This window comes from Coregonus clupeaformis, chromosome 4 (assembly GCF_020615455.1).
Source record: "Coregonus clupeaformis isolate EN_2021a chromosome 4, ASM2061545v1, whole genome shotgun sequence".
Classification (NCBI taxonomy): domain Eukaryota; kingdom Metazoa; phylum Chordata; class Actinopteri; order Salmoniformes; family Salmonidae; genus Coregonus; species Coregonus clupeaformis.
Genome location: NC_059195.1, coordinates 3,814,631 through 3,837,974, shown reverse-complemented (window position 1 = coordinate 3,837,974; position 23,344 = coordinate 3,814,631). Strand labels below are relative to the sequence as shown.

Below are 23,344 nucleotides of genomic sequence, written 5' to 3'. Positions count from 1 at the left end.
AGAAAAAATACACCTTATGGAACAGCGGCTACTTTGAAGAGACACACACACACACAATCGCTAGCACACACACTCTAAACACATGTACATTGTAATATTGTTGTATGGTCTTATTATACATTTTGTATTGTACAGTGGGGAAAACAATTATTTATTCAGCCACCAATTGTGCAAGTTCTCCCACTTAAAAAGATGAGAGAGGCCTGTAATTTTCATCATAGGTACACGTCAACTATGACAGACAAATTGAGAGAGAAAATTCAGAAAATCACATTGTAGGATTTTTAATGAATTTATTTGCAAATTATGGTGGAAAATAAGTATTTGGTCACCTACAAACAAGCAAGATTTCTGGCTCTCACAGACCTGTAACTTCTTCTTTAAGAGGCTCCTCTGTCCTCCACTCGTTACCTGTATTAATGGCACCTGTTTGAACTTGTTATCAGTATAAAAGACACCTGTCCACAACCTCAAACAGTCACACTCCAAACTCCACTATGGCCAAGACCAAAGAGCTGTCAAAGGACACCAGAAACAAAATTGTAGACCTGCACCAGGCTGGGAAGACTGAATCTGCAATAGGTAAGCAGCTTGGTTTGAATAAATCAACTGTGGGAGCAATTATTATGAAATGGAAGACATACAAGACCACTGATAATCTCCCTCGATCTGGGGCTCCACGCAAGATCTCACCCCGTGGGGTCAAAATGATCACAAGAACGGTGAGCAAAAATCCCAGAACCACACGGGGGGACCTAGTGAATGACCTGCAGAGAGCTGGGACCAAATTAACAAAGCCTACCATCAGTAACACACTATGCCGCCAGGGACTCAAATCCTGCTGTGAAGCATGGGGGTGGAAACATCATGCTTTGGGGCTGTTTTTCTGCAAAGGGACCAGGACGACTGATCCGTGTAAAGGAAAGAATGAATGGGGCCATGTATCGTGAGATTTTGAGTGAAAACCTCCTTCCATCAGCAAGGGCATTGAAGATGAAACATGGCTGGGTCTTTCAGCATGACAATGATCCCAAACACACCACCTGGGCAACGAAGGAGTGGCTTCGTAAGAAGCATTTCAAGGTCCTGGAGTGGCCTAGCCAGTCTCCAGATCTCAACCCCATAGAAAATCTTTGGAGGGAGTTGAAAGTCCGTGTTGCCCAGCGACAGCCCCAAAACATCACTGCTCTAGAGGAGATCTGCATGGAGGAATGGGCCAAAATACCAGCAACAGTGTGTGAAAACCTTGTGAAGACTTACAGAAAACGTTTGACTTGTGTCATTGCCAACAAAGGGTATATAACAAAGTATTGAGAAACTTTTGTTATTGACCAAATACTTATTTTCCACCATAATTTGCAAATAAATTCATTAAAAATCCTACAATGTGATTTTCTGGGAAAAAAATTCTCATTTTGTCTGTCATAGTTGACGTGTACCTATGGGAAAATTACAGGCCTCTCTCATCTTTTTAAGTGGGAGAACTTGCACAATTGGTGGCTGACTAAATACTTTTTCCCCCCACTGTAGATATGTAGTGGTGTAATAATGTTATATGATGTACTGTTTTATCTTTTGTTTTATGTGTGATGTATGTGCCTTAATGTGTTTGGACCCCAGGACGAGTAACTGCTGCCTTGGCAGCTGCTAATGGGGATCCCTAATAAATACAAATACATGGTGCACCAGGGTAAAACAACAACATCATTAAGAATTACTGCTTGCTGGACAATCCGTGTGCCAGCCTGGTCTCATAGACTAGACCTAACCCTAACCTTAACCCTAGCCCCTAGTCTAGCTAATGTTAGCCACCTAGCTAACATTAACATTAGCCTCCTAGCAAACATTAGCAACAACAAATTGGAATTCGTAACATATCATACGTATTGGAAATTCGTAACATATTGTACACATTTTTATTTGTTACATATCATATGAATTGCAATTCGTAACATATCATACGAATTGTAATTCCTAACAGATCATACGAAATGGATGATGGACATCCACAAATTAATACATACCATACGAAACATAACATATCATACTAAATGGAGTGTCTCGGATTTACTTACAGAATAATACGAAATGCTATGAGATCAGGTTGCAATAGCGTACAGTCAAAAGAAAATGAAATGCTAACTTGGTTAACTACTTGATTAAATTAGTCTGTTGTCAACAAATCAACTGTTTTAGACTATTATATTTTAACAAAGCAAGATAAATAAACATGCTATCATTACTGAGTGAATGAAGAAAATCATTTGGAACAAACACTTCCAGACATTTAAATGGTCTGTTGAAGTCAAGGTGTTAAGAACAGGATTCATCGTATAATGGTTAGAGTTCCCGCCTGTGGATCAGAACATTGTAGGTTCGCCTCTTGGAGGAGATATTTTGACCACTCTTTAGTTAAATTGTTTTGACAACCCCCTTCCGACACACGCACACTTATTTTAATTTATTAGGTGTCTCTTAAAAGAGCCTTTGGGTTCGTGGAGAGGCAAGCAAGTGGCACTGAGTGTTGTGGTGTGTACTACTGTGTGCATCTTGCTAGAACGAAGGAGAGACCAGGGCCTGTATCCACAAAACATATTAGAAAAGGTCCTAGGAACCCTGTTAAAACCAGTTTTAAGACAACAACAAAAAAACTCCCAGCTCAGAGTAGGTTTTAGGATGATGTTTCTCAGCTGGTATTCACGACAGTTTGAGGTACCGCAAAGGAAAGATAGTGATGACGCTCATGGACCTGATGCAAATGATGGGGAATAACCAATCGCGATGAGGCTTCACCAGCTGTGAAATGTATAGCACGTTTCAGACAATCACGGTGAATTTGACTGTACACCAAATGTTGCAATGGTAAAACGTTTGATATAATTTTTGCCTGACACGATCACTGTGCCTACTCTTAATTCTTGCCTAATATGTTGGCATTCAATATATATATATATATATATATATATATATATATACATTTTTACCAATTCCGATTGTTTGAATAGTGTGATAGGCATTTTGCACTGAATCATACATTACAATGGTTTAAAAGTGGGATTTTGATAATATTACCGTTATATCCACACACTCTAAATCACTTTGGCACAGTAGGCATCAAGTTACTTGCCAATAATGTTGCATAAAACATTTGAAAGGTCTATCATTTTTACCAAACACACTTAAATGCTTTCAATTGTCCACTTACGCATGACCAATTTAGGCATCTTTTTTAACAACGTTATATTCTGTTTGAAATAACATGAATTAGGCTGTTTGAGAAGGTTTGAATCCTAAGTAACCTGCCTACACATAGTTTTAAGTAATATATCATAATAGTGAAGACATCAAAACTATTAAATAACACACATGGAATCAAGTAGTAACCAAAAAAGTATTAAACAAATCAAAATATATTTTATATTTAAGATTCTTCAAATAGCCACCCTTTGCCTTGATGACAGCTTTGCACACTCTTGGCATTCTCTCAACCAGCTTCATGAGGTAGTCACCTAGAATGCATTTCAATTAACAGGTGTGCCTTCTTAAAAGTTCATTTGTGGAATTTCGTTCCTTCTTAATGCGTTTGAGCCAAATCAGTTGTGTTGTGACAAGGTAGGGGGGGTATACAGAAGATAGCCCTATTTGGTAAAAGACCAAGTCCATATTATGGCAAGAACAGTTCAAATAAGCAAAGAGAAACGACAGGGTCAAGTCTCGAGTCAATTCCAAGTCGTGCATTCTAAGAGCAAGTCAAGTAAAAAAAAAATAGATATACAACTACAAAACGATGTCTATTTATTGAGGCTACCAGACAGCCCTTTCATTATTTTGTCTACAAAACATGTTGATTATGTAATTGAAAATAGGGACCTTGTAGCAGTCGTAAGGGCATGAAATCAGCAGAAGGCAAGCAGGTTGACATGCTCAGAGTGTAGATTTATTTACAGGTCTTGTTGATCCAATGGTGAAGTGCCATATCATACACAATATACAAGTAGATTTCCCAAATATACATGAGCGATAGCCCAAAAGAAATAGCCTCTGTGTCAGGATTAACATGTCCTATCTGAACGGACACAGGTAGAGGGCAAGACTGCACAACCTCCCATTGAGAAACCAAATCGAATCTGTCTAACAGGAGGTTAAACAGGTACATATACAGTTGAAGTCGGAAGTTTACATACACCTTAGCCAAATACATTTAAACTCAGTCCTTTCACAATTCCTGACATTTAATCCTAGTAAAAATTCCCTGTCTTAGGTCAGTTAGGATCACCACTTTATTTTAAGAATGTGAAATGCCAGAATAATAGTATAGAGAATGATTTATTTCAGCTTTTATTTATTTCATCACATTACCAGTGGGTCAGAAGTTTACATACACTCAATTAGTATTTGGTAGCATTGCCTTTAAATTGTTTAACTTAGATCAAACGTTTCGGGTAGCCTTCCACAAGCTTCCCACAATAAGTTGGGTGAATTTTGGCCCATTCCTCCTGACAGAGCTGGTGTAACGGAGTCAGGTTTGTAGGCCTCCTTGCTCGCACACGCTTTTTCAGTTCTGCCCACACATTTTCTATAGGATTGAGGTCAGGGCTTTGTGATGGCCACTCCAATACCTTGACTTTGTTGTCCTTAAGCCATTTTGCCACAACTTTGGAAGTATGCTTGGGGTAATTGTCCATTTGGAAGACCCATTTGCGACCAAGCTTTAACTTCCTGACTGATGTCTTGAGATGTTGCTTCAATATATCCACATAATTGTCCTTCCTCATGATGCCATCTATTTTGTGAAGTGCACCAATCCTTCCTGTAGCAAAGCACCCCCAGAGCATGATGCTGCCACCCCTGTGCTTCACGGTTGGGATGGCGTTCTTCGGCATGCAAGCATCCCCTTATTCCTCCAAACATAATGATGGTCATTATGGCCAAACAGTTCTATTTTTGTTTCATCAGACCAGAGGACATTTCTCCAAAAAGTACAATCTTTGTCCCCATGTGCAGTTGCAAACCGTAGTCTGGCTTTTTTATGGCGGTTTTAGAGCAGTGGCTTCTTCTTTGCTGAGCGGCCTTTCAGGTTATGTCGATATAGGACTCATTTTACTGTGGATATAGATACTTTTGTACTTGTTTCCTCCAGCATCTTCACAAGGTCCTTTGCTGTTGTTCTGGGATTGATTTGCACTTTTCGCACCAAAGTACATTCATCTCTAGGAGACATAACGTGTCTCCTTCCTGAGCGGTATGACGGCTGCGTGGTCCCATGGTGTTTATACTTGGGCACTATTGTTTGTACAGATGAACGTCGTACCTTCTGGCGTTTGGAAATTGCTCCCAAGGATGAACCAGACTTGTGGAGGTCTACAAATTTTTTTCTGAGGTCTTGGCTGATTTCTTTTGATTTTCCCATGATGTCAAGCAAAGAGGCACTGAGTTTGAAGGTAGGCCTTGAAATACATCCACAGGTACACTTCCAATTGACTCAAATGATGTCAATTAGCCTATCAGAAGCTTCTAAAGCCATGACATCATTTTCTGGAATTTTTCAAGCAGTTTAAAGGCACAGTCAACTTAGTGTATGGAAACTTCTAACCCACTGGAATTGTGATACAGTGAATTATAAGTGAAATAATCTGTCTGTAAACAATTGTTGGAAAAATTACTTGTGTCATGCACAAGATGAAGAGGATGAAACAGGTCAAACATATATTTTCAAGCCTTGAGACAATTGAGACATGGATTGTGTGTGTGCCAGTCAGAGGGTGAATGGGCAAGACAAAATACTTAAGTGCCTTTGAACGGGGTATGGTAGTAGGTGCCAGGCACACCAGTTTGACTGTGTCAAGAACTGCAACGCTACTGGGGTTTTCATTCTCAAAAGTTTCCCTTATGTATCAAGAATGGTCCACCACCCAAAGGACATCCAGCCAACTTGACACAACTGTGGGAACCATTGTAGTCAACATGGGCCAGCATCCATGTGGAACGCTTTGAACACCTTATAGAGTCCATGCCCCGACAAATTGAGGCTGTTCTGAGGGGCAAAAGGGGGGGAAACTAAATATTAGGAAGGTGTTCCTAATGTTTTGTTCACAGTGTAATCACTTCCCAGTAAACATGACCCCATTGGCCCCATGTGGGTATTCGGTGGGGAAGGTGGGCACGGGCTAGCCCACACCAAGCCCACACTAGCCCAGCACGGGCTAGCCCACAACAATCCCACATCATTCTCACATCAACCCAACACGGGCTAGGCTAGCATGGGCTAGCCCACACCAAGCCCACACCAGCCCGACACGGGCTAGCCCACACCAATTCCACATCAGCCCAACATGGGCTAGTCTACACCAGCCCAACATGGGTCAGCCCACCCCAAGCCCAACACGGGCTAGCCCACCCCAAGCCCAACATGGGCTAGCCCACCCCAAGCCCAACACGGGCTAGCCCACCCCAAGCCCACACCAGCCCCACACGTGCTAGCCTACCACAGCCCAACACATGCTAGCCCACACCAGCCCAAGGAGGGCCAGCCCACACCAAGCCCAACAAAGGCTAGCCCACACAAAGCCCACACCACCCCAACACAGGCTAGCCTATAACAGCCCAACACAGGCTAGCCCACACCAGTCCAAAACGGGCCAGCCCACACCAAGCCCAGCACAGGCTAGGCCACACCAAGCCCAGCACGGGCTAACTCACATCAACCCCAGCTAGAGGCTGGGGCTCATTCAAATATTTGGGGGCATGGTTTGCACACAGTTCGTCACAATGTGGGCAGCCTACATGGGGCTAACATTTTAGCCTGCATTGGGCCCACATCGTGCCAATGTGGGCATGTTTGCTGAGAAAAGATAGGCTTATTTCAGGCAAAGTGAGGGCTGCCCTCACCAGATATGGGTTTCCCACACTGGGCCACATTGGGCAAATGCCTTAGGGGCAAATGTGGAACCGATGAGCAAAGGCGCAATTGCCCAATGTTTGCAGCCAATATGGGGCCAATATTGTAGCCCGCATTGGCACGATGTGGGCATGTTTGCTGGGTTGGCCCCTCCGAGGACCATACTCACAAGTACACACAAATATCATAACCTCAAGACATGCTAACCGCTCACCATTACATTAACAGGGGATGTTAGCATTCTCTTTTGGAGGAGGGGGGGTATGATATTTGTGCATCTGTAACTTTCTCACTCATCATTATTCACAATTAATTTAGGACTATCCATAATCATGGTAACATCCACATTAATGTAGAAGTGTTTAGAAACATATTCTATTCTTATTTACAATAAAAGTAAAAAAATGGCAATACATTATTTAGCATTCATTTCTATTGGGCATAAAATAATCTGAAACACAACCAAAACAAACAGCAAATGCATCCAACAAGTTTGTAGCCACAAGCTTGATGTAATCATTGCCTGCTAGGAATATGGTACCAAATACTAAACTGTTGGACTACTTTACTACACATATACTGTAATTGAATTTTTCCCAATACTTTTGTCCTCTAAAATGGGGGGGACTATGTACAAAAAGTGCTGTAATTTCTGAAATTGCTGTATTATTTCAAATCAAAAGTGCTGGAGTACCGAGCCAAAACAACAAATGTGTCACTGTCCCCAATATTTTTTGAGCTCACTGTACATGTAATCAAGGCTGAAAAGTGACTGGTAGCAGGAATATATACTCAGCAGCCAGTTCATTAAGTACAGCCATCGAGTACCGGGTCGGATCCCCCTTTCCCTCCAGAACAGCCTGAATTATTTCGGGCATGGATTCTACAAGGTGTGGCGTTCAAACATTGCTCAATTGGTATCAAGGGACCTAACGTGTGCCAGGAAAACATTCCTCACTATTACACCACCGCTACCAGCCTATACCGTTGACACCAGGCAGGATGGGGCCATGGATTCATGCTGCTTAGGCCAAATCCTGACTCTGCCATCAACATCACGCAAGAGGAACTGGATTCGTCGGACCAGGCAATGTTTTTCCACTCCTCAATTGTCCACTGTTGGTGATCGCATTCACATTCTTCTAGTTTTTAGCTGATAGGAGTGGAACACGGTGTGGTCGTCTACTGCAATAGACCATCCGTGACAAGGACCGACAAGTTGTGCGTTCCGAGATGCTGTTCTGCACACCACTGTTGTACTGCGCCATTATTTGCCTGTTTGTGGCCCGCCTGTTAGCTTGCACGATACTTGCCATTCCACTTCGACCTCTCTCATCAACTAGCTGTTTTCGCCCACAAGACTGCCGCTGACTGGATGTTTTTTGTTTGTCGCACCATTCTCGGTAAACCTTAGACACTGTCGTGCGTGAAAAGCCCAGGAGGCCGGACGTTTCTGAGATACTGGAACCGGCACGCCTGGTACCGACAATCATACAATGCTCAAAGTAGCTTAGGTCACTCGTTTTTCCCAATCTAACGTTCAATTGAACAGTAACTGAATACCTAGATGCCTGTCTGCCTGCTTTATATAGCAAGCCACGGCCACATGACTCACGGTCTGTAGGAGCAAGCCATTTGTGAACAAGTTGGTGTACCAAATAAACTGGCCACTGAGTGTATAAATACTTATGGTAATATACTAACGGTAATATATACAGATGAAGTCGGAAGTTTACATACACTTAGGTTGGAGTCATTAAAACTTGTTTTTCAACCACTCCACAAATGTCTTGTTAACAAACTATAGTTTGGGCAGGTCGGCTAGGACATCTACTTTGTGCATGACACAAGTAATTTTTCCAACAATTGTTTACAGACAGATTATTTCACTTATAATTCACTGTATCACAATTCCAGTGGGTCAGAAGTTTACATTCACTAAGTTGACTGTACCTATAAACAGCTTGGAAAATTCCAGAAAATGATGTCATGGCTTTCGAAGCTTCTGATAGGCTAATTGACATCATTTGAGTCAATTGGAGGTGTACCTGTGGATGTATTTCAAGGCCTACCTTCAAACTCAGTGCCTCTTTGCTTGAAATCATGGGGAAATCAAAAGAAATCAGCCAAGACCTCAGAAAAAAAATTGTAGACCTCCACAAGTCTGGTTCATCCTTGGGAGCAATTTCCAAACGCCTGAAGGTACCACGTTCATCTGTACAAACAATAGTATGCAAGTATAAACACCATGGGACCACGCAGCCGTCATACCGCTCAGGATGGAGACACGTTCTGTCTCCTAGAGATGAACGTACTTTGGAGCGAAAAGTGCAAATCAATCCCAGAACAACAGCAAAGGACCTTGTGAAGATGCTGGAGGAAACAGGTACAAAAGTATCTATATCCACAGTAAAACGAGTCCTATATCGACATAACCTGAAAGGCCGCTCAGCAAGGAAGAAGCCACTGCTCCAAAACCGCCATAAAAAAGCCAGACTACGGTTTGCAACTGCACATGAGGACAAAGATCATACTTTTTGGAGAAATTTCCTCTGGTCTGATGAAACAAAAATAGAACTGTTTGGCCATAATGACCATCATTATGTTTGGAGGAAAAAGGGGAACGCTTGCAAGCCGAAGAACACCAACCCAACCGTGAATCACGGGGGTGGCAGCATCATGCTCTGGGGGTGCTTTGCTACAGGAGGGATTGGTGCACTTCACAAAATAGATGGCATCATGAGGAAGGAAAATTATGTGGATATATTGAAGCAATATCTCAAGACATCAGTCAGGAAGTTAAAGCTTGGTCGCAAATGGGTCTTCCAAATGGACAATTACCCCAAGCATACTTCCAAAGTTGTGGCAAAATGGCTTAAGGACAACAAAGTCAAGGTATTGTAGTGGCCATCACAAAGCCCTGACCTCAATCCTATAGAAAATCTGTGGGCAGAACTGAAAAAGCATGTGTGAGCAAGGAGGCCTACAAACCTGACTCAATTACACCAGCTCTGTCAGGAGGAATGGGCCAAAATTCACCCAACTTATTGTGGGAAGCTTGAGGAAGGCTACCCGAAACATTTGACCCAAGTTAAACAATTTAAAGGCAATGCTACCAAATACTATTTGAGTGTATGTAAACTTCTGACCCACTGGTAATGTGATGAAAGAAATAAAAGCTGAAATAAATCATTCTCTATACTATTATTCTGACATTTCACATTCTTAAAATAAAGTGGTGATCCTAACTGACCTAAGACAGGGAATTTTTACTAGGATTAAATGTCAGGAATTGTGAAAAACTGAGTTTAAATGTATTTGGCTAAGGTGTATGTAAACTTCCAACTTCAACTGTACATGTAAGCAGGAGTAATAGTGACCAATAGCAGGATAAATAGATAGATACTAATGGTAATGGAAATCAATAATCAATGAACAGCGGCGTAGTGGTCGTAATATATCGAATCAATAATCATTTTAGCAGCAGCGTAGGTGTGAGGGGGAGCAGTAGATGTTAGCCATTTAACAGTCTTATGGCCAGGGGATAGAATCAATGATGGTAGTCAGCTTGAAACATGTGGGGATTACAGACTGGAACAAGGAGAGGTTGAAAATATCAGTGAAGACGCCTGCCAGCTGGTCTGGACATGCCCTGAAGACACACCCTGGAATATCGTCTGGCACTGCGGCCTTATGAGTCTTGACCCATTTAAAAACCTTACATACATCAGCCTCGAAGAGAGAGATCACACATTCCTCTGGATCAGCCTGGGCCCTCATGAAGGGCTCTGTGTGGTTTTTGTCAAATCATGCATAAAAGACATTGAGTTCGTCTGGTAGAGAGGCATCGTTGGGCAGATCACAGCTAGGGCTTCCTTTGTAATGTACTGTAGCCCCTGCCACATGCGTCAAGCATCGGAGCCAGTATAATAGAATTCCACCTTGTTCCGATAATTGTCCTTTTGCCTGTTTGATGGCTCTGCGGAGGTCGTAGCGGGACGTCTTGTACGTGTTCATGTCCTCAGGGTTGGCTGCAGTAGCTCTGTGAGTGGTAGCTCTATCCTTTAGCTCAGTGGTCGCCAACCTTTTCTGAGTCAAGATCACTTTCGTAGTCAAAAAGCAAGCAGAGATCTACCGCTCAGATTTTTCTTTAAAGATGACTTAAAAAATTTAACATTAACCTCATAAAAATGAGGTTTGTGCAGTAGGCCTAATACATTATCACAGCATATTGTCTATATGCCTGGCCTGCCAATATTGTTCTTATCAGACCATATTATATAGAACTCGAGCTTTGATAACAAAATAGATCAGTTGGTGTAGCAATTGCGAGGCACAGCTCAGGATAAATTGAAATAATTCACACAAAAATTGTTTTTTATTTTACTGGACTGATGGTACCTGCGTCTGATGGTCATGGTGCTTTCAAGACAACTGGGAACTCGGAAAAAACAAGGTCAAATCATGACGTCAGTGATCTTCTGGTCGGAAAGTCGGAGCTCTAGAAAGATACCCGTTTCCGACTTGGAATTCCGAGTTGTATGATGTTCAAACCGATTTTTGCCAGTCGGATCTCATTTTTTTCAGAGTTCCCAGTTGTCTTGAACACACTGAAGTCGGAGATTTACGAGTTCCCAGTTGTTTTGAACATAGCATTAGTCTCAACGGAGGGAGGGAGAGAGTACCAGAATGTCCACCTCCCACGGTCCCTGCTTTCCCCTTCCTTTCCCCCGGTGACACTGACCAGAGAGAGGGGACACAGTCTTCCATGGGGAAACTCGAGTCGCATCGCATCTGCCTCATGCACAAATTCATGTTGTTCCTATGACCAGAGAAAGTGAAATATTCCTTGATTTTAAAATAAACAATGAACTGCTAATAATAATAAAAATGCAGGGCTATCGATACACTTGGCTACTCATTCATTGCAGCACCAGTAGAAGTAGGGAGAAGCACGTTTTATGTTTTGTAATAGCGTTGAATAAAAAGAGTGTTGACTGTGCTGAATAAAAACAGCTCTTTGCTGTATTCTTTGACATTCTCGCTCTATCTCTGGTCAAGGTTTTAAAAGTTATGAATCTCACATTAGCTAGTATCAAACTTTGCTGTGGCCTGGGTTGTGGAAACTGTAGGCACAGTGATTTGAGCTAACCGATTGGCCAGCACAGTAGGCGCACTCGATTTAGTCACAGATCTCCCGGTCTGCCGGGTAGGCTGTTTGTCTTTTCAGACAAATGAAATGGTTCAAAATGGGAACACTTTGCATACTCAGTGCGCAGGGCTTCTGAATCAAGTGCACCTACCGCCAACAGCGCAACACGGAAAAAGAAAAGAGCGCTGGCTTTTCTACAGACTAGGAATGCCTTGACGATCGACAAGTCGATTGGTGACCACTTTTTTAGTTTAGCGCGCACCTCTGTGTTAATCCAGGTCTTTTGATTGGGGAAGCAGCAAACCTTCACTGTGGGGATGACATCCGCGATGCATTTCCAATTACAACCAATAAACTGGTTCTACAATGTATAAGTCCATTTCCACATCCATTGTTACGTTGGTACATTCGTCTTAATCAGACTTAATGATTATTAATGATATTTCATCACCATTCATACATGGAACAATACTTTTCTCTTATTCAATGTACTGACTCCAAAGCGTGGCATGCAGGGCACTTAGCCTATTTCTATGTGCACACGCTCCTATTACGCACAACCAGAATGACACAGACACACGGAACTCCGATGTAACCTGGGAAATATGAAATAAGGAAACGATACATTTAATTAAATGAACAGAACTTCTACCTCATGAGTCTTGCGAACGTTCATGTGCACAATAAACATCACGCCCACTTGGGGTAAGAAATTGTATCATATGAAACATAAAATCAAATAAAATGTTATTGGTCGCGTACACAGTTTTTGCAGATGTTATCGCAGGTGCAGCGGAATGCTTGTGTTTCTAGTTTCAACAGTGCAGTATTACCTAACAATACAAACAATACAAACAAATACCTCCCAAAAAAGAAAGGAATTAAGAAATATCAGGATGAGCAATGTCAGTCCGGAATATAAATATATATGTATATGATGGTGTGTATAGACATTATGGACAGTATATAAATGGTGTGTAAAGCAGTAGTGATATAGGACGAGCCTTGACTTGAATACAGTATATAAATATGAAGTGGGTAAAACAGTATGTAAACATTATTAAAGTGACCAGTGTTTAATGACTATGTAGTTAGGGCAGCAGTCTCTAAGGTGGAGGGTTGAGTACCGGGTGGTAACCGGCTAGTAATAGTGACTAAAGTTCAGGGCAGGGTACTGGGCGGAGGCCGGCTAGTGGTGACTTTTTAACAGTCTGATGGCTTGGAGATAGAAGCTGTTTTTTTAGGTCTCTTGGTCCCAGCTTTGATGCACATGTACTATCTCCGCCTTCTAGATGGTAGTGGGGTGAACAGGCCGTGGCTCGGGTGGCTGAGGTCCTTGATGATCTTCCTGGCCGTCCTGTGACACCGGGTGTTGTAGATGTCCTGGAGGGCAGGCAGTGTGCCCCCGGTGATGCGTTAGGCTGACCGCACCACCCTCTGGAGAGCCCTGCGTTTGTGGACGGTAAAATTGCCGTACCAGGTGGTGATACAGCCCGACAGGCTGCGCTCAATGGTGCATCTGTAGAAGTTTGTGAGGGTCTTAGGGGTCAAGCCAAATTTCTTAAGCCTCTTGAGGTTGAAGAGGCGCTGATGCGCCTTCTTCACCACACTGACTGTGTGGATGGACCATTTCAGATTGTCAGTGATGTGCACGCAGAGAAACTTGAAGCTTTTCACCCTCCACTGTGGCCCCGTCGATGTGGATGGAGGCATGCTCTCGCTGTTGTCTCCTGAAGTCCACAATCAGCTCCTTCGTTTTGTTGACGTTGAGGGAGAGGGCCAGGACCCTCACCTCCTCCCTGTAGGCTGTCTCGTCGTTGTTGGTAATCAGGCCTACTACTGTTGTGTCATCTGCATACTTCATGATTGAATTTGAGACTTGCATGGCCACACAGTCATGGGTGAACAGGGAGTACAGGAGGGGGTTGAGCACGCACCCTTGTTTGGCCCCCGTGTTAAAGATCAGCGTAGCGGTGTTGTTGTTCCCTACCTTCACCACCTGGGGTCGGCCCGTCAGAAAGTCCAGGACCCAGTTGCACAGGGTGGGGTTCAGACCCAGGGTCACAAGTTTAGTGATGAGCTTGGAGGGCAGTATGGTGTTGAAGGCTGAGCTGTAGTCGATTAACAACATTTTAACATAGGTATTTCTCTTGTCCAGATGGGATAGGGCAGTGCGATGGCAATTGCATCCTCCGTGGATCTAGCCTCTCAAAGTACTTCATGATGACAGAAGTGAGTGCTACAGGGCAATAGTCATTTAGTTTAGTTACCTTCGCTTTCTTGGGTATAGGAACAACCGTGGACATATTGAAGCAAGTGGGGATAACAGACTGGGATAGGGAAAGATTGAATGTCCGAAGACACTCCAATAACACTTAAATGTCTTACTCACGTCGGCAATGGAGAACAAGAGCTCGGAGAACGACGCGGGTGGTGGTTCACGTCGACAGCACTTGAAGCGGGCGAAGAAGGTGTTTAGCTTGTCGGGAGCAAGGCGTTGGGGTCTGCAACGTGGCTGGTTTTCCCTTTATAATCTCTGATTGTCTGGAGTCCCTGCCATATACGTCTCGTGTCTAAGCCGTTGAATTGCGACTCCACTTTTTCTCTGTACTGAAGTTTTGCCTGTTTGATTGCCTTTCGGAGGGCATCGATGGACTGTTTATACTCGTCCATGTTCCTAGTCACCTTGCCGTAGTTAAATGCGGTGGTTCGCGCTTTCAGTTTTGCGCAAATGCTGCCATCTATCCACATTCTTTTGTTTGGATAAGTTGTAATTGTCACAGTGGGAACAACATCCTCTATTCACTTCCTGATGAACTCCGTTACTGAGTCAGTGTATACGTCAATGCTATTCTCAGAGGCAAAACGTAACATATCCCAGTCCGCATGATCAAAACAATCTTGAAGCATAGATTCCGATTGGTCAGACCAACGTTGAGCAGTCCTTATCACGGGTACGTCCTGTTTAAGTTTCTGCATATAGGAGGGGAGGAGCAGAATGGAGGAGTGATCTGATTTGCCGAAGGGAAGGCCTTGAAGCTGTCCCGGAAGGGGGAGGACCAATGGTCTAGAGTTCTTGATGAGTGAGTAGAGCAGGAGATGTGTTGATTAACTTTGGTAGCGTTTTCCTCAGAATTGCTTTATTAATTACTCTCTATTAACTCTCGGTAGGTAATGTGTATGGCATTTGATGGTGAGGTATTCCAAATTGGGAGAATAAATGGACTTGAGTTCCTGTACGTTACCACAATCACACCTTGAGTAGTTAATCATGAAACATACACTTCTGCCTTTCTTTTTCCCGGAGAGTTCTTCCTGTCCACGTGATGTACGGAGAAACCCATACCTCAATCATGAAACACGTCTAAGTGTTGCAATAAATGGTACGGGGATGGAATGATTCAAAACTAGCAATTATTGTCGGATTAGATGGAAAATAGATTTACCACATTTAAACGAGTGAAAGCAACAGCAAACATCTCAAGAAGAGAACAAAGCGCTCTCCACTGGCGGGAGTTTGGAGAGCGCAAGTGGAAAGAAGAGCCTTTGGTGCGTCTTCGCCAAAGTTATAATACATTTTAACAACAAATTCCAAGTGCAAGCTTCATAAGTAAATTATTAATTTCAAGCAATTTTGACATACCAAAATACCATTAGGCATACGCTAGTAATTGTTGCTTGATACCCTATTGCTGGTGAGCTTGCAAAGTAAGCAGTTAATATTATTGATCACCACATTTCTTTGGAGCTGCATATTTATTTACCATGGCAATCCTCTCTCCCTTCACTTTGACTTTTGCGCTGCATGTGATCTAATAGTTTTACAGCAAATCAGCAATCTGTTTGGTAGCTCACCCAACCTGTGTTGATTGACAGTTTGATGGTCCAATCAGAGGGTCGAGTGTGCGTTTCACTAGCCAATCTGTTGCACGTTTTTTGAAAGGGCGATGCTGCGTGGGGTGAATCTCAATTGCATACTCCTCGTGTGCGCTCTCCTCACCTCCTCCTCAAAACCCATTGGATGAGAAAGCCAGAGGTCCCACCCCTCGAAACAGCTTCTATCCCCTGGCGATAAGAATGGTAAATGGCAAACAACTACTGCTCTCCCTCTCCCACAGCCTATCGAGACTGACTCCATTACACCACTGTCGACTGATTATTGATTGCCATTAGTATTTATCTATTTATCCTGCTACTGGTAACTATTACTCCTGTTTACATGTATATATTACCATTAGTATATTACCATAAGTATTTATATATTCCTACTACCAGTCACATTTTATGTATAAAACCCACCTCAACCACTCCAGTATCCCTGCACATTTAATAAGGTACTGGCAATGACCTGTATATATATAGTACTTGCATTCCCGTGATTCTAACTCACCTCGTAGTTCTTGTGTGGTTGTTATTTTAACTAAATGTTTTATTATCCTACTACACCGGCTCTGACGCTCGTCGGATGTGGCAGGGCTTGCAAACTATTACGGACTACAAAGTGAACCCAGCCGCATGCTGCCCAGTGACGCGAGCCTACCAGGCGAGCTAAATGCCTTTTATGCTCGCCTCGATGTGAGCAAGACCTTTAAACAGGTCAACATTCACAAGGACGCGGGGCCAGACGGATTACCAGGATGTGTACTCCGAGCATGCGCTGACCAACTTGCAAGTGTCAGGGACAGGTTTTCAACCTGTTCCTGACCGGGTCTGTAATACCTAAATGTTTCAAGCAGACCACCATAGTCCCTGTCCCCAAGAAAGCGAAGGTGACTACCAAGCTGTAGCACTCACGTCGGTATCCATGAAGTGCTTTGAAAGGCTGGTCATGGCTCACATCAACACCATCATCCCGGAAACCCTAGACCCACTCCAATTCGCATATCGCCCCAACAGATCCACAGATGACGCAATCTCAATCGCACTCCACACTGCCCTTTCCCACCTGGACAAAAGGAACATATTTACATTTACATTTACATTTTAGTTATTTAGCAGACGCTCTTATCCAGAGCGATTTACAGAACACCTATGTGAGAATGCTGTTCATTGACTACAGCTCAGCGTTCAACACCATAGTGCCCACAAAGCTCATCACTAAGCTAAGGACCCTGGGACTAAACACCTCCCTCTGCAACTGGATCCTGGACTTCCTGACGGGCCGCCCCCAGGTGGTAAGGGTAGCCAACAACATCTGCCATGCTGATCTATAACACTTGTGCCCCTCAGGGGTGCGTGCTTAGTCCCCTCCTGTACTCCCTGTTCACCCATGACTGTGTGGCCAAGCACAACACCAACATCATCATTAAGTTTGCTGATGACACAACAATGGTAGGCCTGATCACCGACAATGATGAGACAGCCTAGTGGGAGGAGGTCAGATACCTGGCAGTGTGGTGCAAGGACCACACCCTCTCCCTCAACGTGAGCAAGACAAAGGAGCTGATCGTGGACTACAGGAAAAGGTAGGCCGAACAGGCCCCCATTAACATCGACGGGGCTGCAGTGGAGCCAGTCGAGAGTTTCAAGTTCCTTGGTGTCCACATCACCAACAAACTATCATGGTCCAAACACACCAAGACAGTCGTGAATAGGGCACGACAACACCTTTTCCCCCTCATGAGACTGAAAAGATTTGGCACAGGTCTCCAGATACTCAAAAAGTTATACAGCTGCACCATCGAGAGCATACTGACCGGTTGCATCACCGCCTGGTATGGCAACTGCTCAGCATCCGACCGTAAGGCGCTACAGAGGGTAGTGCATACGGCCCAGTACATCACTGGGGAAAAGCTTCCTGCCATCCAGGACCTGTATACCAGGCGGTGTCAAGAGGAAGGCCCAAAAAAGACTCCAGCCACCCAAGTCATAGACTGTTCTCTCTGCTACCGCACAGCAAGCGGTACCGGAGTGCCTAGTCTAGGTCCAAACGGCTCTTTAACAGCTTCTACCCCCAAGCCATAAGACTGCTGAACAATTAATCAAATGGCCACCTGGACTATTTACATTGACCCCCCCCCCCTCACTTTACCCCTACCTACATGTGCAAATTACCTCGACTAACCTGTACGCCCGCACATTGACTCGGTACCGGTACCCCCTGAATATAGCCTCGTTATTGTTATTTTATTGTGTTACTTTTCTTTTCTTTATTTTACTTTTGTAAATATTTATTTTACGCTATTTCTTGAACTGCATTGTTGGTTAAGGGCTTGTAAGTAAGAATTTCACTGTAAGGTCTACACCTGTTGTATTCGGCGTATGTGACAAATAACATTTGATTTGATTATTCTATTTAATGGTACTGGCGAAGCAACCGTCCCATTCTAAATCTTCTTCTTCTTCTTCTTCTTCTTCTTCTTCTTCTTCTTCTTCTTCTTCTTCTTATTATTATTATGAATGCTACTCCTCCTAGACCGTTTAAGCTAGAAACATCATAAAAAATATAAAACGTGCATATCAATCTGGAAGAGTGTGCTTCTATACAACTTTTTGATACTGTATCTTTTATATATTTTTTAACTATATTGGTCCCCTTTTTCACGAGCTTAAGTAAAAGCTCCCAAAAAATTTCCATACGCACAAAAAGGTTCTTTCTCTCAAATTCTGTTCACAACATTATTTACATCCCTGTTATTGAGCATTTATCCTTTGCCAAGATAATCCATCCACCTGACAGGTGTGGCATATCAACAAGCTGATTAAACAGCATAATCATTACACAGGTGCACCTTGTGCTGAGGACACCACAGATGTCTCAAGTTTTGAGTGAGCGTGCAATTGGCATGCTGACTGCAGGAATGTCAAATAGAGCTGTTGCCAGAGATTTTAAGGTTCATTTCTCTACCATAAGCCGCCTCCAACGTAGTTTTAGAGAATTTGTCAGCACATCCAACTGTAGTTATTGACCACAACTACTGAACCACACACCTACTTACCAAAACTACTGACCATTACTGACCACAAATACTGACCACAACCACGAAACTACTGAACACAACTGCTGACCACTACTTACCACAACTACCGACCACAGCTACTGAACACAACCACACAAACACAACTACAACTACTAAACCACAAGTACTGACCACAACCACACAACCACTGACCATTACCCGCCACAACTACTCACCACAACTACTGAACCACACACCTACTTACCAAAATTACCGACCACAACTACTGACCACACAACTACTGAACAACACAATTACTGACCACAACCACAACTACTGACCACAACTACTGACAACAACCACTGACCACAACCACATAATTACTGACCACAACAACTGACCACACAACTAATGACCACAACCACAACTACAGACCACAACTAATGACCACAACTGCTGACCAAAACAACACCTCCACAACTACCTACCACAACTACTGACCACAACCACAAAATGACTGAGCACAACTACTGACCACTACTGAGCACAACTGACCACAACCACACAAATACTGACCACAAAACTACTGAACCACACAACTAATGACCACAGTAACACAACTGCTGACCACAACCACTGACCACACAACTATTGATCACAACTGACCACAACTAATGACCACAACTACTGCTCTGGTATGCACTAGCGCTGGTCTAGCTCTGGTCTGCACTATAAATTATAACTACTTATATGTGCATAAATTAGCATATAATACCAACCAACAATAATTGTAACTCGAACAGTTCAAGCTAGAGAAACCAAATCAACTTTCACAGGTTCATGCTATCCTAACTTCACATTCTTTCAAACATATTAACTATATACATTTGCATAATACAACTCACCAAAAGTAACTCTTGAACTGTTCAAGCTAGATACACCAAACCAACATTCATATGTTCAGGCTATTCTAACTTTTCCTCTAACTACTTTTTCAACTATAACCAGTCACCACCATTACTACTGCAGACACTACCACTACTATAACGTTTCTCAAAACCATACATACTTTAAAACTGCTTTGCTTTAAAATACGTTTTTAAACTTCTACAACTACCACAACAATACTTTTAAAAGAGTTAAAGCAAGTCCCATCAATTGTACTTCATGTAAACTTTAAAACGTACAGATTGGTCTGGAATAGTGTGCTCGCAAAGCATCCCCAAACCATCACACCACCACCACCATGCTTGACCTTTGGTATGATGTTCTTACTATGGAATGCAGAGTTTGGTTTTCGCCAGGCATTACTGGAACCATGTCGTCCAAAAAGTTATACTTTTGAATCATCTGTCCATAGAACGTTCTTCCAAGAGTCTTGATGATCATCCAGGTGCTTTTTGGCAAACTTGAGTCAACTTTTTGGACGAGATGGGTCCCATTATGCCTGGCGAAAACCAAACACTGCATTCCACAGTAAGAACATCATACCAAAGGTTAAGCATGGTGGTGGTGGTGTGATGGTTTGGGGATGCTTTGCTGCCTCAGGACCTGGACGACTTGCCTTAATAGAAGGAACCATGAATTATGCTCTGTATCAGAGAACTCTACAGGAGAATGTCAGTCCATCCGTCTGTGAGCTGAAGCTGAAGCGCAGCTGGGTCATGCAGCAAGACAATGATCCAAAACACACAATCAAGTCTACATGAAAATTGCTAAAAAGCAACACATTGGAGGTTTTGAAATGGCCTAGTCAAAGTCCAGACCTAATCCCAATTGAGATGTTGTGGCAGGACTTGAAACGAGCAGTTCATGCTTGAAAACCCACACGTCACTGAGTTAAAGCAGTTCTGCATGGAAGAGTGGGCCAACATTTCTCCACAGCAACGGAAGAGACTGATCAACAACTACAAGAAGCATTTGGTTGGAGTCATTGCAGTTAAAGGTGGCACAACCAGTTATTGAGTGTAAGGGGGCAATTACTTTTTCACACAGGGGAATTGGGTGTTGCATAACTTTGTTTATGAAATAAATATGTAATTGTTGTGTTATTTGTTCACTTATGTTCCCTTTATCTAATATTAGGTTTTGGTTGAAGATCTGATAATATTCAGTATCACAAATATGCAAAAGTGGAGAAAATTTGAAAGGGGGCAAATACTTTTTCATAGCACTGTATGCCATCTTTGTCTACTTCTCTGCTATTCAAATCTGGCATTTGAACAAATACAGTGGGGAAAAAAAGTATTTAGTCAGCCACCAATTGTGTAAGTTCTCCCACTTAAAAAGATGAGAGAGGCCTGTAATTTTCATCATAGGTACACGTCAACTATGACAGACAATTTGAGGAAAAAAAAATCCAGAAAATCACATTGTAGGATTTTTTATGAATTTATTTGCAAATTATGGTGGAAAATAAGTATTTGGTCACCTACAAACAAGCAAGATTTCTGGCTCTCACAGACCTGTAACTTCTTCCTTAAGAGGCTCATCTGTCCTCCACTCGTTACCTGTATTAATGGCACCTGTTTGAACTTGTTATCAGTATAAAAGACACCTGTCCACAACCTCAAACAGTCACACTCCAAACTCCACTATGGCCAAGACCAAAAAGCTGTCAAAGGACACCAGAAACAAAATTATAGACCTGCACCAGGCTGGGAAGACTGAATCTGCAATAGGTAAGCAGCTTGGTTTGAAGAAATCAACTGTGGGAGCAATTATTAGGGAATGGAAGACATACAAGACCACTGATAATCTCCCTCGATCTGGGGCTCCACGCAAGATCTCACCCCGTGGGGTCAAAATGATCACAAGAACGGTGAGCAAAAATCCCAGAACCACACAGGGGGGACCTAGTGAATGACCTGCAGAGAGCTGGGACCAAAGTAACAAAGCCTACCATCAGTAACACACTACGCCGTCAGGGACTCAAATCCTGCAGTGCCAGACGTGTCCCCCTGCTTAAGCCAGTACATGTCCAGGGTCGTCTGAAGTTTGCTAGAGTGCATTTGGATGATCCAGAAGAGGATTGGGAGAATGTCATATGGTCAGATGAAACCAAAATAGAACTTTTTGGTAAAAACTCAACTCGTCGTGTTTGGAGGACAAAGAATGCTGAGTTGCATCCAAAGAACACCATACCTACTGTGAAGCATGGGGGTGGAAACATCATGCTTTGGGGCTGTTTTTCTGCAAAGGGACCAGGACGACTGATCCGTGTAAAGGAAAGAATGAATGGGGCCATGTATCGTGAGATTTTGAGTGAAAACCTCCTTCCATCAGCAAGGGCATTGAAGATGAAATGTGGCTGGGTCTTTCAGCATGACAATGATCCCAAACACACCGCCCGGGCAACGAAGGAGTGGCTTCGTAAGAAGCATTTCAAGGTCCTGGAGTGGCCTAGCCAGTCTCCAGATCTCAACCCCATAGAAAATATTTGGAGGGAGTTGAAAGTCTGTGTTGCCCAGCGACAGCCCCAAAACATCACTGCTCTATAGGAGATCTGCATGGAGGAATGGGCCAAAATACTAGCAACAGTGTGTGAAAACCTTGTGAAGACTTACAGAAAACGTTTGACCTGTGTCATTGCCAACAAAGGGTATATAACAAAGTATTGAAAAACTTTTGTTATTGACCAAATACTTATTTTGCACCATAATTTGCAAATAAATTCATTAAAAATCCTACAATGTGATTTTCTGGATTTTTATGTATCATTTTGTCTGTCATAGTTGACGTGTACCTATGATGAAAATTACAGGCCTCTCTCATCTTTTTAAGTGGGAGAACTTGCACAATTGGTGGCTGACTAAATACTTTTTTTCCCCACTGTATATTTTATTCCGATAAAAAAATTAACAGGTGTTTTTGTAACCACAACATTTTCTGCACATTTTTATAAACAACTACTGTAGGTATACTGTACATAAATAGATAAGCTATTAGCGACATACTTGTGATCATTATCCTTTTTAACTAGCTGAATTGATTGTGTAGAGATTCTCAAATCACTGCCATTTCTGTCAAATAATATTGAGTAAATGACACAAACAGTGCATCACCTGAATGGCCCCGAGGCAGCAAACAATGTTATAGCTGTGATTTACAAACCGATAGATATATTTATTAAACTACTTACACTGTAATAAAATATATATGTTGATTCAACATACAATTGTAAGACATCCAGCTGCAATAGGATTGTGAGTTTGCTCAACAACATTTTTGTTGTGAGTTTGCTCAATAAAATTTTTGCTGAATAAACTCACAATCCTATTGCAGCTGGTTGCCTTACAATTGTACGTTGAATCAACATTATTTAATTTTAAATTTTTTTGCAGTGTAGTCATTTATTGCTGAATTATATTAGTCATGCATTGACTGCATCCATAT

At 42.7% G+C, this 23,344-nt stretch overlaps 1 protein-coding gene across 2 annotated transcripts in view; it reads right to left on the bottom strand.

Annotated features, from left to right (window-relative positions):
- Positions 1-23,344, bottom strand: part of LOC121550903 (carboxy-terminal domain RNA polymerase II polypeptide A small phosphatase 1) — a 75,887-nt gene that overhangs the window by 5,645 nt on the left and 46,898 nt on the right. The gene's annotated exons all lie outside the window — the stretch shown is intronic.